This window comes from Pseudorasbora parva, chromosome 2 (assembly GCF_024679245.1).
Source record: "Pseudorasbora parva isolate DD20220531a chromosome 2, ASM2467924v1, whole genome shotgun sequence".
NCBI classification, from domain to species: Eukaryota; Metazoa; Chordata; class Actinopteri; order Cypriniformes; family Gobionidae; genus Pseudorasbora; species Pseudorasbora parva.
In genome coordinates, this window is record NC_090173.1 from 13,855,312 (window position 1) to 13,872,664 (window position 17,353).

Below are 17,353 nucleotides of genomic sequence, written 5' to 3' on the forward strand. Positions count from 1 at the left end.
ATCAGGTAAAGCAGAAAAGCCTTTAGGCCAAAAATAAGGTCCTCCAGGCTTAGTTACAAATTTAATAAAATTTCAACTTGCTTGTTACTAGTTAGACTTTTTAGTACTAGCCAGCTAACAGTTGTTTTGGTTGTTCACTGTAATCCATTAACTCTAATGTCTGAAAAGATGCCAGCAACTTAACCTCACTTTTTTTTTCAGTGCGAGACATAAAATACTTAGAATTTGTTTAAATAATTAAGTACTTTAATGTAAATAAATAAATATTGAAAAGCAAAAAAAAAAAAAAAAAAAAAGATATATACATTTATTTCCATATTTGTCACAGGGTGTTTTGGTGTTGGGTTCATGTTTCATGTTTTACGGTTTTCATGTTTACTGGCCCTGCCCCGAAATGGCACCCTAAACCCTCGTGGACTGCCGGGAAGAAGTCCTCTGCGTAGCTTGCAAACTTGCAGGTTCAGCTGAAGTGTGCATTGAGGGCGCATAGCAGCCGCAAAGGGGGCGCTCACAAGTACCATTCTTTAAGCTATAATGACAAATGGGACACCCTACGGTCTTGTGGACTTAACGGACATGCACACGACCACAAGTCCGAAAGTGCACATGAAGTGTGCTATTTGGGACGGCCACTGCCATGTTTTGTCATGCACTACCTGGTTTCATCATGTGGTCTATTGTCATGTGATTCCATGCCCCCATGTGTTCCTGCCTCGTGTTCCTGTCTCATGTTGTCATTAGCTGTGTCTCATTTCAGAAGGCTGCGTCCTCCGGAGGTTGCATTCGAAGGGTGCATACTAGAGGTGGTGCATTGATTGACTGATAGACAACTACTGTGTAAGTGTTTGTAACTTTTCTCATTTTTGATTGTTTGTTCATTTGTTGTTGGATAAGTGTGTCTGTGTGGTGCAGTGGTGTGTATTAGTAGTTTTGGTGTATTCTGGTGGTGTGTGTGGGAGTTAGCATTTGTTGAGTTAGCATTTGTTTGGTCTTTGCCACGTTGGGAGTCAGTTTGTTGGGGGCGTGGCCAGCGAGGTATTAAAAGCCTCGTGTGTTTGTTAGCAGCTGGCTAGAGGTGAAGCATTGATTGACTGATAGACAACTACTGTGTAAGTGTTTGTAACTTTTCTCATTTTTGATTGTTTGTTCATTTGTTGTTGGATAAGTGTGTCTGTGTGGTGCAGTGGTGTGTATTAGTAGTTTTGGTGTATTCTGGTGGTGTGTGTGGGAGTTAGCATTTGTTGAGTTAGCATTTGTTTGGTCTTTGCCACGTTGGGAGTCAGTTTGTTGGGGGCGTGGCCAGCGAGGTATTAAAAGCCTCGTGTGTTTGTTAGCAGCTGGCTAGAGGTGAAGCATTGATTGACTGATAGACAACTACTGTGTAAGTGTTTGTAACTTTTCTCATTTTTGATTGTTTGTTCATTTGTTGTTGGATAAGTGTGTCTGTGTGGTGCAGTGGTGTGTATTAGTAGTTTTGGTGTATTCTGGTGGTGTGTGTGGGAGTTAGCATTTGTTGAGTTAGCATTTGTTTGGTCTTTGCCACGTTGGGAGTCAGTTTGTTGGGGGCGTGGCCAGCGAGGTATTAAAAGCCTCGTGTGTTTGTTAGCAGCTGGCTAGAGGTGAAGCATTGATTGACTGATAGACAACTACTGTGTAAGTGTTTGTAACTTTTCTCATTTTTGATTGTTTGTTCATTTGTTGTTGGATAAGTGTGTCTGTGTGGTGCAGTGGTGTGTATTAGTAGTTTTGGTGTATTCTGGTGGTGTGTGTGGGAGTTAGCATTTGTTGAGTTAGCATTTGTTTGGTCTTTGCCACGTTGGGAGTCAGTTTGTTGGGGGCGTTCCCAGCTGCTTTCAATAACGATACTCAAGTGAGTATAAATAGCGTGATAGTCCGCGGCAGTGGAAGCGGCAGTGTGAAGACCGACGAGTGTAAAGACTTCAACTCTTCCCTGTGCAACTCCTCTCGAGCAAGGACCTCGACAAGCCACTTGAGTATCATCTTCCTTTCATTATTTGTGTTCGGCTCTTTTCTAATTCCGATCTGGCCTTTTCTCTGATCTGTATTCACCATGTGCTTTCAAATCTCAACTATAACTACTAGCACTCATAATTCACGCTCTGAACGCACGAGACGCCGCAATCCTAATAATTTGCGCTATATCCTAACATCCTCTGCTACTTTACTCTCTATTCCAATTGGTCTCTGGAATTGTCAGTCTGCTGTAAACAAAGCAGACTTCATTTCATCTATTGGGACTCATTCTCAGCTCAGCCTCATGGCCCTAACTGAGACCTGGATCAAACCAGAGGACACTGCCACTCCTGCAGCCCTTTCAACCAATTTAACTTTTTCACACACTCCTCGGCCTATTGGGAGGGGTGGGGGTACTGGTTTGCTTATCTCAAATGATTGGAAATTTGATCCATTACCATCTCTACGGGCCAGTTCATTTGAATCGCACTCAATCACTGTTACTCACCCTGTTAAAATCCATGTGGTAGTGGTCTATCGTCCTCCAGGTCACCTCGGTAACTTTGTGGAGGAGTTGGATGTGTTACTTTCTAGCTTCCCTGAGGATGGCACTCCACTGATTCTGCTTGGTGACTTCAACATCCATCTTGATAAACACCTAGCTGCAGACTTCAGCACTCTACTGACTTCATTTGACCTTAAGTTAGTATCTACTACGGCTACTCACAGATCAGGTAACCAATTAGACCTTGTATACACACGCAACTGCTCCACGGACAACACTTTAGTTACTCCATTACACACCTCAGACCACTTTCTCATCACTCTTAACCTCATACTGACTCCTGATACAACACGCACTCCTACACAGATTACCTTTCGGCGTAATCTACGCTCCCTCTCTCCCTCTCGCCTAGCCACTATGGTTTCATCTTCACTCCCTCCACCTGCTCAGTTCTCAGCACTGGACACTAACAGTGCTACCAACACTCTTTGCTCCACTCTAACATCCTCCTTAGACAGTTTTTGCCCCCTCTCATCCAGACCAGCCCGCCCCACCCCATCTGCCCCCTGGCTGTCTGATGTTCTCCGTGAACATCGCTCTGGACTCAGGGCGGCAGAGAGGAAATGGCGGAAATCTAAAAACTATACTGACCTTACCTTGTATCAGTCGCTTCTCTCTTCTTTCTCTACAAATGTCTCCACTGCTAAAACAACATACTACCACAACAAAATCAACAAATGCTCTGACTCTCGCAAACTCTTTAAAACATTCTCCTCTCTCCTTTGTCCACCTCCTCCCCCTCCTTCATCAACTCTTACAGCTGATGACTTTGCATCATTTTTTACAAACAAAACATCCCTCATCAGCAAACAGTTCTCCTCATCACAAACTGACAAGCACATCTCAACAACTAACACGAACACGCTTCCATCCTTCTCTCCGCTCTCCGAGGCAGATATTTCTAAACTCATCCTTTCAAATCACCCTACTACCTGTCCTCTTGATCCTATACCCACTCACCTCCTTCAGGCCATTTCTTCTTCAATCACTCCTGCACTCACTCACATTGTCAACACTTCTCTTCATACGGGAACCTTTCCCACAGCATTTAAGCAGGCTCGGGTAACCCCACTGCTTAAGAAACCCTCTCTGAATCCAGCACTTTTAGAAAACTACCGACCGGTATCCCTTCTGCCTTTCATTGCAAAGACCCTTGAGCGAGTTGTGTTCAATCAACTCTCTATGTTTCTTGAAAGGGACAACCTCCTAGACAACAACCAATCCGGCTTCAAAAGCGGCCATTCGACTGAGACTGCCTTGCTCTCTGTAACTGAGGCACTGAGACTGGCAAAAGCAGCTTCCAAATCCTCAGTGCTCATTCTGCTGGATCTGTCTGCTGCTTTTGACACAGTTAACCACCAGATCCTCCTGTCAACACTTAAGACGATGGGTATCTCAGGAACTGCCCTCCAGTGGTTCAGGTCTTACCTCTCTGGTAGGTCCTACAGGGTGTCATGGAGAGGTGTAGTGTCTAAGTCACATCATCTAGCTACTGGGGTTCCCCAGGGCTCAGTCCTTGGACCACTTCTCTTCTCCATCTACATGTCATCATTAGGTTCCGTCATTCAGAAACATGGCTTTTCCTATCACTGCTATGCTGATGACACTCAACTCTACTTCTCATTTCAACCAGATGATCCTACAGTCAGTGTTCGTATCGCTGCCTGTCTGACAGACATTTCTGACTGGATGAAAGAGCATCATCTTAAACTCAATCTTGCAAAGACAGAATTACTTGTTTTCTCAACCAACCCAGCACTTCATCAAAATTTCTCCATTCAGCTTGGTTCATCGACCATAACTCCATCAAGGACAGCCAGGAACCTTGGAGTTGTGATTGATGACCAGTTAAACTTCACTGACCACATTACTGCAACAGCCCGGTCCTGCAGATTTGCTTTATACAACATTAGAAAGATTAGACCCTTCCTATCAGAACAGGCTGCACAACTCCTGGTTCAAGCTCTTGTTCTCTCCAGACTGGATTATTGTAATGCTCTTCTGGCTGGGCTTCCAGCATGCACTATCAAACCCTTGCAGCTGATCCAGAATGCAGCGGCGAGAGTGGTCTTTAATGAGCCGAAGAGAACGCATGTTACGCCTCTCTTCATCAAACTGCACTGGTTGCCAATGGCTGCTCGCATCAAATTCAAGGCTCTAGTTCTCGCCTACAAAACAACCACTGGTTCTGCACCATTATACCTAAACTCAATTGTTCAGACTTACACACCCTCCAGAAGCTTGCGTTCTGCGAATGAGCGGCGCCTCGTGGTTCCTTCCCAAAGAGGCATGAAATCGCTCTCACGGACATTTTCCTGGACCGTTCCCACCTGGTGGAATGACCTGCCGATCTCAATTCGTGCTGCCGAGTCTGTAGCCATTTTTAAAAAACATCTTAAGACACATCTTTTCCAATTGCACTTTTCCTATTGCACTTGACCAATACAGAATAGCACTTACTGATCATATCTACGTCTCTCATCCGGATTTGTGTCTTCAGGCGGGTATGTTACATAGTTATCATAGCTACCAAAATCCAGTGTTCTGTATTTTGCGTACGTGAGTTTTTGCTGTCGATGGCTATTGCTGCGCGTTTAGCTAGAATGCCATACAAAACCAACCCATTGGGCCACTGAATCCGCATTAACGACAACAGTTGGGGCATCAGCCTTAGTCCTAATGGGTTGTTATCATAGCTATCCAAATCCAGTGTTCTGTATTTTCCGTACGTGAGTATTTGTTGTAGCTGGCTATAGAAAAAAAAAAAAAAAAAAAAAAAAACAGGTTGTTGGCTTTGTTTGTTTCGTTGCTTCTATTGCTCTACCCTTTTTTGTAAGTCGCTTTGGATAAAAGCGTCTGCTAAATGATTAAATGTAAATGTAAATGTAATGCATACGTCATAAGGCCGTCTCATTTCAAAAAAGTGAGTAGGACTCTCCAAATGCGACCTTCGAATGCGTCCGTCTTTCACAGTAATTCGGAGTGTGCATGAGGTGCAGCCTTCACGGCTGGAGATAACCCACAATTCTTTGCATCTCCGTTAACAACCGTCATTTTTTTAAAATATATTATATGAAAAAACGGCACCACCACCAGATATACATGCAAGCGTAGGTGTGGTGTTTAAATGAAGTAGTTCAAGCTTTTTTTTATTTTTTTAAGGTCTATTACCTCAAACAGATAGTTGTGGTAAACAGGATTACAACTGTTTAGTGCATTTTAAATGTTTAGAACAGTACATTGCTGTCAAGACAAGAAACATTTCATAGTCATTTTCAAGTTATAAATAATTTTCATTCATATAACTGCCGTGAGAGCGCAACGTGGCTGAACTTGTTGGCATAGCAACGTGATACTTCCTGCCTGTGTGTCCTACGAAGGATGTCTTGTTTAATTCTGATTGAGGACACTCCTAATACTGCATCCTACAAATGACGTGTCCTCTGGAGGATGCTGCCTTCGAAATTTAACGAAATGAGACACAGCTATTGGTTTATGGGTTGATCATTGTTAACAGGTGCCCCTTGTCCTGCCATTAGCCCTTTTGTATAGATGGTATGCATCGACGTCACTTTCCCGCCAGAACACGCCCCCTCAGCCAGGGCTGAGTGGCAGAAGAGCTGCTGCATGACTGGAGTTAATAGAGGAAACCGCGAGTATAGAGCAAACGATAATCAGTTTAAACTATAGGTTGGGCTTGTTCCTTACAACTTACCAAAGATTCAGAGATCCATGAATAATGACATACAGCCAGGAATTGTGTTTTACTTACATTTTTATGAGCCTGATTTATAATCTATGTACATAGATATGTATCTTTATATACATATCTATAGCAACAGCAATGTCCATGGAGTCCGTGGACAAGCCTCCCCCAAGAGGAGCCTCACAGTACCGGAGCAGCTCACAAGCCAGCTCCAGGCCATTAGCCCGCGACGGCTCCAGTCCACATCCAGGCTTCAGCCCGCTCCGGCTTCAGCCCATGAGCCGGCTCCAGCTCCAGCTCCAGCTCCAGCCCCATTCAAGCTCCAGCCCATGTTCAGGCTCCAGCCCATGAGTCCATTCCAGTCCTCCAAGAGCCCGCTCCAGCTTCGGCCCACAAGGGGCTCATCGAGGCCACGAAGGCCACGCCGCCCTTGAACTGGCGTTACCGCCATGGCCCCTTGAACTGGCATTACCGCCATGGCCACCCATGCCTTCACCTGATGGTCCAGGTCCCCCCACGCCACGGAGTCTAGGTCTGCGCGAGCCAGGGGGTCCAGGCCCGGCCACGCTCCTAGGCCCGTCCCTGCCATGCCAGGGTCACGAGCCCACTCCGGCTCCAAATGTTTTGGTTATGTATGGGCGGCTCCTGACACCTCCAGTGGACATTTGTTACAATATTTATGTATGTATTTATTTCCATATATTTGTATTTATTATTTTATTTATTTATACATTTATTTCTTCCTACATTTATTTGTGCGTAGGGTAATGAGGAGGGTGGGGTTTACCTCAAACATCGAGGTCGAGTAGGTGGGAGTGATGCGCTGAGGTCACAGTAGCCGCGTTTCCATTACCCTTCGAATTGCGCAAATTGAAATTGCGTTTTGAAAATACGCCCAATGGAAACGCGGCAATTTTGCAAAAACTCCCATTTATCGCAAAAAAGTTTTTACGCTCTCATGAGGTGGTTTTTCAGGCAAATATAATATTACAGGCTAATGTTTAGGCCTAAACGTAGCCTATTTAGTTTTGTAGTTAGGCTATGTTTTCTTTAACCCACGGCCGATTAAAGCGCCAACGTTCTAATTTTTTCCTTCTTCCTTTAAGAGAGATTAAACAATTTATAATACTCTTGTCATTTTTAGCTATACAGATAAGTTCAAGACATAATTATAAACTATAAACTATCTATTTTTATTTGTGAACTCAGGGAACTAATTATTTTGCATGCACTCACTCCAAACGCTGTCTTCATTTAAAAAAAAATATTTTGTTTATTAAATGCCATTTTTTCTTTTCCAAAGCATTTCTAAATTCAGTTCATATGCCCATCAAACGAAATATCTAGTCAAAATAACTAAAGTGGTAAAAATAAAAAATAAAAAAAACATTTGAGTTAACATGCAAATTCACCACGCGTAAAAGTCGATCATTCTTTACAGATGACGGTTCGGTTTGGAGAGAAGACGAGACGGAGTTCTTTATTAAACTCATAAAAGACAATATAGGATTACAGTAATACTGGATGCTAAACACAGAAATGCTACATTATCATGAAGACCTTGAAGCAGATCTGACACGCACACACACACACACACACACACACACACACACACACACACACACACACCTCATATCCGTGCTGCTTAAGTAACCTAAGGAGCTTTCCTTGCCATTAATGCTTGGATAACACACACATCTCCTTCCAATAAAAATAATGGCTAGTGTGGTGGATGGGATATACAAACCTACCAAGTGCCATCATTTTGGAATGACCTATCGCGAGAGGAAAGTAATATGCTTTAGTCGCATAAATGCAGCTATGGAAATGCTGTCATTTCGCAACAGTTTTTTATCGACATTTAAGAAATATCGCAAAAGTTTTCCGCAAATCTGTAATGGAAACACAGCTAGTGACACCTTGCGGTGTTTGCTTTTCTATGTATATTTACTGGGATGCAAGCAGATCACATAAAAATGTTTGAATGAGATCATACTGATTTATATGAATTGACCATCGGCAATCCATAAAATATTTAAAATATTTTAGCGGAAAGACACTTGATTACATTTTCTTAACATGTTTAAATGTTTTATTATATTAGGCCTTGATATATTTTGTGATTAAAATCATGAATAAAGGGGCTGAATCTGCATTCAATTTTTAATCAAAAGTTAATCAATACTGCATTGTACTCTTGCTGCTTGTTAATTTCTGCCAAAAGTCAAGATCCAAGATGAGACTGACCGAGTGATCGATGGAAGTCATCCAGTGCAGTGGTGGAAGACAGGAAAAACTTGCCATACACAGACACTGTGATTCATGAAATGCAGAGACTGGCCAACATATTTCCCAAAAATCTACCCCATAAGACCAGCTGTGACATTCACTGTAATTTAAAAACATCATCAAGAAGGTCTGTTTAAGATAAGAGAATGAAATAAAAACCTAATTCCAAAAAAGTTGGGAGGCTATACAAATTGTGACTAAAAACAGATTGCAATGATGTAAAAGTTTCAAATTCCAATATAATGTATTCAGAATACAGGGAGTGCAGAATTATTAGGCAAATGAGTATTTTGACCACATCATCCTCGTTATGCATGTTGTCTTACTCCAAGCTGTATAGGCTGGAAAGCCTACTACCAATTAAGCATATTTGGTGATGTGCATCTCTGTAATGAGAAGGGGTGTGGTCTAATGACATCCACATCCTATATTAGGTGTGCATAATTATTAGGCAACTTCCTTTCCTTTGGCAAAATGGGTCAAAAGAAGGACTTGACAGGCTCAGAAAAGTCAAAAATAGTGAGATATATTGCAGAGGGATGCAGCAGTCTTAAAATAGCCAAGCTTCTGAAGCGTGATCATCGAACAATCAAGCGTTTCATTCAAAATAGTCAACAGGGTCGCAAGAAGCGTGTGGAAAAACCAAGATGCAAAATAACTGCCAGTGAACTGAGAAAAGTCAAGTGTGCAGCTGCCAAGATGCCACTTGCCACCAGTTTGGCCATATTTCAGAGCTGCAACATCACTGGAGTGCTCAAAAGCACAAGGTGTGCGATACTCAGAGACATGGCCAAGGTAAGAAAGGCAGAAAGTCGACCACCACTGAACAAGACACACAAGCTGAAACGTCAAGGCTGGGCCAAGAAATATCTCAAGACTGATTTTTCTAAGGTTTTATGGACTGATGAAATGAGAGTGAGTCTTGATGGGCCAGATGGATGGGCCCGTGGCTGGATTGGTAAAGGGCAGAGAGCTCCAGTCCGACTCAGACGGCAGCAAGGTGGAGGTGGAGTACTGGTTTGGGCTGGTTTCATCAAAGACGAGCTTGTAGGGCCTTTTCGGGTTGAGGATGGAGTCAAGCTCAACTCCCAGTTCTACTGCCAGTTTCTGGAAGACACCTTCTTCAAGCAGTGGTACAGGAAGAAGTCTGCATCCTTCAAGAAAAACATGATTTTCATGCAGGACAATGCTCCATCACACGCGTCCAAGTACTCCACAGCGTGGCTGGCAAGAAAGGGTATAAAAGAAGAAAATCTAATGATATGGCCTCCTTGTTCACCTGATCTGAACCCCATTGAGAACCTGTGGTCCATCATCAAATGTGCGATTTACAAGGAGAGAAAACAGTACACCTCTCTGAACAGTGTCTGGGAGGCTGTGGTTGCTGCTGCACGCAATGTTGATGTGAACAGATCAAAACACTGACAGAATCCATGGATGGCAGGCTTTTGAGTGTCCTTGCAAAGAAAGGTGGCTATATTGGTCACTGATTTGTTTTTGTTTGGTTTTTGAATGTCAGAAATGTATATTTGTGAATGTTGAGATGTTATATTGGTTTCACTGGTAAAAATAAATAATTGAAATGGGTATAAATTTGTTTTTTGTTAAGTTGCTTAATAATTATGGACAGTAATAGTCACCTGCACACACAGATATCCCCCTAAAATAGCTAAAACTAAAAACTAAAACTTCCAAAAATATTCAGCTTTGATATTAATGAGTTTTTTGTGTTCATTGAGAACATGGTTGTTGTTCAATAATAAAATTAATCCTCAAAAATACAACTTACCTAATAATTCTGCACTCCCTGCACAACATAGAAGACATATCAAATGTTTAAAATTAGAAAATGTATCATTTTAAAGGGCCCTAGAATGATTTGAAACAATATGCCAAATTGTTCCCTGATATCTACATATAGGGTATGTGGCTTATTTAAGGGCAAAAATTGTCCAGATATGTTTTTTTTTTTTTTTTCAGGTCCATTTAAAACCCTATAAATTGTCCCTAGGATGTAATGCTCTGTTTTTGCCTTATTTCGAAGAGTCATGAATATTAATGTTGAGGTTTAGCGAGGTCTGTGACGGGAGAGAGAGTCAGGAGACAGCGCCCTTGGAGGGCGGGGCAATAACAAAAGCCAGTATGGAAATACACACAGACAAAACAAGGCGATTTCAACCTCAAAATGTATGCCATTAATGCCATCTCAAACACGGAGATGCTTCTTCCTGATTTCAACTAACAGGTTCAGCAAAAACGCGAAAATCACATAATTAGAAAAAAAAAAAACCCTGCTTCTTTCTCATTTTGCTCGAAAGTAGAGCTGCCGACTTGTGTCCCTGGTTTCCGTGACGGGTCACATATTTGCGCACCCTCATCAGGATCCTAGCAGAACTGTTCTGAATATACTGCAGCTTCTGGAGATTTTTACCAGGGATCCCGATAAGGAGCGCATTGGGGTAGTTCAGCCTGGAGGAGACAAAGGCATGGACAAGCTTTTCCACATCTCCCAGTGTTAGTATGTGACAAATTTTGGCATATTTCTGAGGTGGAAGAAGGAGTTCTTACACAGATGTTTGATATGAGCTTCAAAAGTAAGTTGCAATTCCATTCTGACCCCCAGGTTGGTGACTGATGTGGAAAGTGGAATGTCCTGATCAGAGAAAGCAATGCTGGTGATAATGGATTTCCGTATCTAAAGTGGAGTACCGACTAGGATTGCTTCAGTCTTGGAGCTGTTTAGCTGCAGAAAGTTTTACTTCATCCACGTCTTTATCTTATGGATGGTGTGTTGTCAGCAGAAGGGGAAGAACTTGTCCTAAGGTAAAGTTGAGTATCCAGGAGGATGAGAAAGGATGGAACCAGCATCTGCCACCATTAAAAGGTCATATGTGACCTTGACCAAAGCATTTTTGTGTTGTGTCTGTTGCAAAAACCAGACTGAAATTTCTCATATAAATTGTTTAGATTTAAATGGACCTGAAACTGTGCAGCAACAACTTTTTCCAGCACCTTAGAGAGGTATGGAAGGTTCGAGATGGGTCTGTAGTTGTCAATAACATCTGGGTCTAAAGCGGGTTTTTTAAGAAGTGGCCTGATGATGGATTTTTTTAGAGATGAAGGAACATTGCCAATCTAGAGGGAATGATTAATGATCTTGCAGTTCTTGCCAATAGTTTGGTCACCATTATGGTGATCAATATTTGTTTAGATTTGTCTCTTTAGCCTTGACTTTTCAATTATAGTCTTTCTCTGGCTGCTGTTGCTGTTGAGAAAAACTATCATTGAAAAGCCAAGGTTAAAGAGTAAAATTAAAGCAAAAACTAATCACCATAATGGTGACCAAACTATTGCATCCTAACAAACTTCTTTTTTAATCTCAATAATAACTTCTGTACAAATATGCCATAAATAAAGTAAGCCAATGTTGTTTTGTGAGTTGTTTATTGTTTGGGGTTAATTATCTATAAATTTTATCACTAAACAGGTTTAGAATTTTTTTCTATTCCTACCTTTCAGGAGAACATTCTGGTAACAAAACACATTCCAAGAACATAACATAATGTTCTCAGAACATTCTTGGAACAGTAACATTTTGGCCCCAGGACCCACTTTATATTAGGTGGCCTTTATAAACTTTATAAAAAATATATACTACTATGTACTAACATTTTAATTAATCATTTGATACAATACTCTTATTGTGTAATTACATGTTTTTACATTGTACTTACATTTTAAAAATGCCAGCATGTAATTACGTCTGTAATCAATTTCTGTAGTTACATTTGTAATTAAACAGATGGCACTTCCCTGTCACCTAACCCTACACTTAAACTTACTCACACCACCACACCACTCCCTAACTCTACCGTATCCCACCTCAATATCAGCAAAGGTATTTTGCAATACAGTTTGAACACAGTAAGTACTTATTTTTTGATGTAAGTACATAATACTTAAGTACTACAGAAATTAATCACAGACGTAATTACATGCAGGCATTTTTTCAAATGTAAGTACAATGCAACAACATGTATGTACACAATAAGTGCATTTTATCAAATGATTAATTACAATGTTAGAACATAGTAGTTAAGGCCACCTAATATAAAGTGGGTCCAACATTTCTAGCTAGTAGTTTGCCCTTTAGCAAAGTGCTCCAGTTTCCCAATATTCCCTTACTAAGGGTTTATTTACATGACAATGATTTAGCCAATTAGAAAATGTTCCTTTGCATTTTCCACGTACAGACTTTAACAAAGATCAAGAATATAATATATAAATATATTAGGCCTTTTTATATTTTGTTAATAAAATCATGAAAAGGGGCTGAATCTGCATTTCATTTTTAAAGTTAATCAACAATGCATTATACTCTTGCTGCTTGTTAATTTCAGCCAAAAGTCGAGATCCAAGACAAGCTTGACCAAGTGATCAATGGAAGTCAGCCAGTGTTGGAAAACAGGGAGAACTTAAACAGACACTGTATTCCATGAAATGCAGAGACTACCCCATAAGACCAGCTGTGACATTGTTTTTTTTTAATGAAAAACCTCATCAAGAAGATCTGTTTAAGATAAGAGAATGAAATACAAACCCGATTCCAAAGAAGTTGGGACACTGTACAAATTGTACATAACATTTACATTTACATTTAATCATTTAGCAGACGCTTTTATCCAAAGCGACTTACTAAAAAGGGTAGAGCAATAGAAGCAACGAAACAAACAAGGCCAACAACCTGTAAGAGCTGTAAGAAATCTCAATTAATTAGCACAGTGCACAACTTATTTTTTTTTTATTTATTTTTTTTTTTATAGCCAGCTACAACAAATACTCACGTACGGAAAATACAGAACACTGGATTTTGATAGCTATGATAACATAAAAACAGAATGCAATGATGTTGATTTTTTGAGAGAGTTGCTAGGCAACGTGGGGGAGAGGACGCTGGCGTCGTCTGTTCGCCGCTTCTCCACCCACAACAAATCATGTTAATGTACTATTAGATTTACATTTTATTTTATTTCCTTATGTTTGTGACTAGTCTAACAGTCAGAGCTACAATTGGGACTGTTGCTGATTGCTGGCAGCCACTGAGAAGTCGTTGTTCGTCGTTTCGCCGTTTTCAACCGCTTCTCTAATGTTTACGTTTGAATTGCTGCGGTTGATTTCTGGTTTGGAGGACATTTGATGTTTCTCGCCGCGGGTGCTCACTGGTGGTCTCCCTTGGGCTTAAGCTGCATGGTGGCTGAAGTTTGCACCGGGCTAGCGTCATCCGGGCTCTCGTCGTCGGCGTCCGGCATGATGTTGGGATGTTCTGCTTCTCGGCTGCGCCGCTGTTCCGTCCTGCATTGCGACCGTGGAGTGACATCTGCGCCGGCCCCGGTGTGTCCACAGAAGTGCCCGGAGGAATGTTCTGCCTCCTGCATGGTGCTGCAGCGATCCCCATCGTTTGAATCATCATGAAGAAGACCCATCATCTGGTCTTCAGCTGTCGTGCCTCGGCGATGTCATCGGGACACTGCCGCTGGGAGAAATCTGAAACATGGAGTGGACCACAGTGTGCTGCGGAGCTAACAGAGACTTCCACCATCAGCTGTTTTCTGTCCACCGTCAGCTCTGTTTCTGTTCACCATCAGCTCTGTTTCTGTTCACCATCAGCTCTGTTTCTGTTCACCATCAGCTCTGTTTCTGTTCACCATCAGCTCTGTTTCTGTTCACCATCAGCTCTGTTTCTGTTCACCATCAGCTCTGTTTCTGTTCACCATCAGCTCTGTTTCTGTTCACCATCAGCTCTGTTTCTGTTCACCATCAGCTCTGTTTCTGTTCACCATCAGCTCTGTTTCTGTTCACCATCAGCTGTTTTCTGTTCACCATCAGCTCTGTTTCTGTTCACCATCAGCTCTTTTTCTGTTCTGTTTTCTGTGTTGGTTGATTGTTTGTAGTATTCTATATTTTTACTTGTTATTCATTTTTTGTTGTTATCCCCCCCCCCCCCCCCCCCTTGTTGCACTTTGAGATTCTTCGGAATGAAAAGTGCATTATAAATAAAATCTATTATTATTATTATTATTATTATTATTATGTGAAAGTTTCAAATTTCAATATCATTTATTCAGAATACAACATAGAAGACGGAAAAATTTATAATTTTAAGGAACAAATAAGTTGATTTTAAATTTCATGACATAACACTGCCTCCACCAGCTTGCCTTCTTCCAATATTGCAAAAGGGCACTTTCACTTTCAAAGGGGCAACAAGGTCTTTATTTTTATTTACATATTTAGCATCAAAAACTATATTTATAAAATTATTAAAGAGAGATTTAAAAAAAGATTACGAAGCCGCCTACTAGGTGGTGGTTGTCAGTCAGTTTCTAATCACTGGTGCGGTTCAAACTCAGTCAGCAATTTGAACTCACAGTGATCTTACCACGTGGTCACACTGTGAACAATGGGAGTACACAGTGATCTAAAAGTATAATCTCACAGCACATTCACTGTGTGCTCATACTATGGCCAAATGTGAGGTCAACTCAGCCAGAAATATTATTGTTATAAGAAAGTTCTAGGAACATTGTTATTGTAACGTTTTCAGTATATGGTTTTATTTTGTTACCAAAATGTTCTACTAAAAGGTAGGATCACATTCTCTAAAACATTCTAAATCAGTTTATTTGATAAGATTTATAAAAAAATATCCCCAAACTTTCTTGTAAAGTTTTAACATAAAGTTTCCCAGCAGGCATGGAACTCCAACGTCATTCAGATGTCAAATTTTGGCTCCATTCCCAAACAATAACAAAGAAAATTTAGGGTTTGTTCACCCAAAAATTAAATTACTCACCCTCATGTCGTTAGACACCCGTAAGACCAACGTTCATCTTCGGAACACAAAAGAAGATATTTTTGTTGAAAGCTGATGGTGAGAAAGGCTTCAGATAGACCTTCATTGACATTCAGAACATTTCCACTCACAAGACCCATAAAGGCACTAAAAACGTCGTTACAAAGTCCATCTCACTGCAGTGGCTGTACAGTTATGTTACTAAGCGAAGAGAATAGTTTTTGTGCGCAAAAAAATTTAAATAACAACTTTATCCACTAAGTAATTGTCTTCCGCGTATGCCTCGGACGTGAACTCACGAAGCACCACGACGCATGCACGAGAATATGACGCAGTCCGCTGTTCGGACACCTGACCCAGAAGCAAAGAAGTTTGTTTACAAGCAGAGGAAGGGAAGACGCGCCGTATCTAAAATCCAAGATGGCGGCGACATTGATTTCTACGTTTGTTTGAGTAGTGTCTGTTTCTGTTTTTTAAGCTTAACGGTTTACCAAATTAGGAAAACTTATATCTTGACAATATGATTCACATCGAAGGGTATAATCTCTTTAGGACGGATCGTGTGGGTAAAGGAGGTGGAGTAGCCATATATACCAAGGCGTCGTTGGAATGTTGTTGCTTTGAAACAATAACAAAGCCTAAATTCTTTGAACTATGTGCCATCAAATTAAATCTCACAAATGGCACTTATTTGACTGTGGTAGGATGCTACCGCCCACCTTCAGCTGCAACTGGAGCTACTGCTCTGCTGTCTGACTTTTTGTATAAGCTGCCCAACGAGTATATTGTCCTAGGAGACCTGAATTGGGACTGGCTATCGACTTCATCACCGTTAAGAGATCTATGTGATGAGCTACATTTGACGCAACTAGTACAGTCACCTACACGCCTAAATCCTAAACGAATGGACAAATCTACTTTAATCGACGTCATTCTGACTAATGCTTCACATAAATATTCGGCTTCAGGAGTTTTCTGTAATGATGTCAGTGATCATTGTATGATTGTCTGTGTAAGAAATTGCAAATTGACTAAAATAAGGCCACGGTTTATTTTTAAACGAAATTATAAATGTTTTAATGAACAAGCCTTCCTTCATGAAATTTATCAGAGTGATTTTAACTTGGTTTGTGAGATGGATGATGTTGAGTTGGCCTGGAACTATTTTAAAAAGACCTTTTTGGCTATAGTTGACAAACACGCCCCTATTAGAAGATATAGAGTGAGGGGCAGAGATAATCCTTGGTTTAATGATTATATTGCAACTGCTATTTGAGAACGGAATGAGGCATGGATCAAAGCAAAACAAAATAATAATGATAAATGTTGGTTAAATTATAGGGTATTAAGAAACAGATGCACAAGACTAATAAAAAGTGCAAAAAGTGAACATTATCTGAATTTAATAAATGAAAACCTTAATGACCCCCAAAAAATTTGGAAAGCAATTAAATCATCTTCAGGTGATGTGCCACCACCCATTATACCTGAAGTTATAAAAGCAAGCAATGGTGATGTAAGGGGTAAACAAAATATAGTAGATACTTTCAATGAGTACTTTATTAATGCTGGAATAGCTACTCAGTCAACACTCACTAACTCCACAGATAGTGTCACCCATATCACAAACGTGTCTTGTGCAAGTTTAAATAATTTTAATTTTATTCCTATATCGGTCTCGGAACTACGAGAGGCACTGTTAGGCTTGGACTGTAAAAAGTCTGCTGGCCCAGACCAAATTGAGCCATATTTCCTCAAAATTGCTGCAAACTTGATTGCTGATCCTATCTCTTCACTTTTTAATCTTAGTTTATATAGTGGTTCTATCCCCAAATCATGGAAATCTGCAATTGTCTTCCCACTATTAAAAAGTGGAGACCCATCAGTCTTAGACAATTATCGGCCAATCTCTAGATTATCTGTCTTGGCAAAGCTTTTTGAATCTCTTATAAATAAACAACTAAAA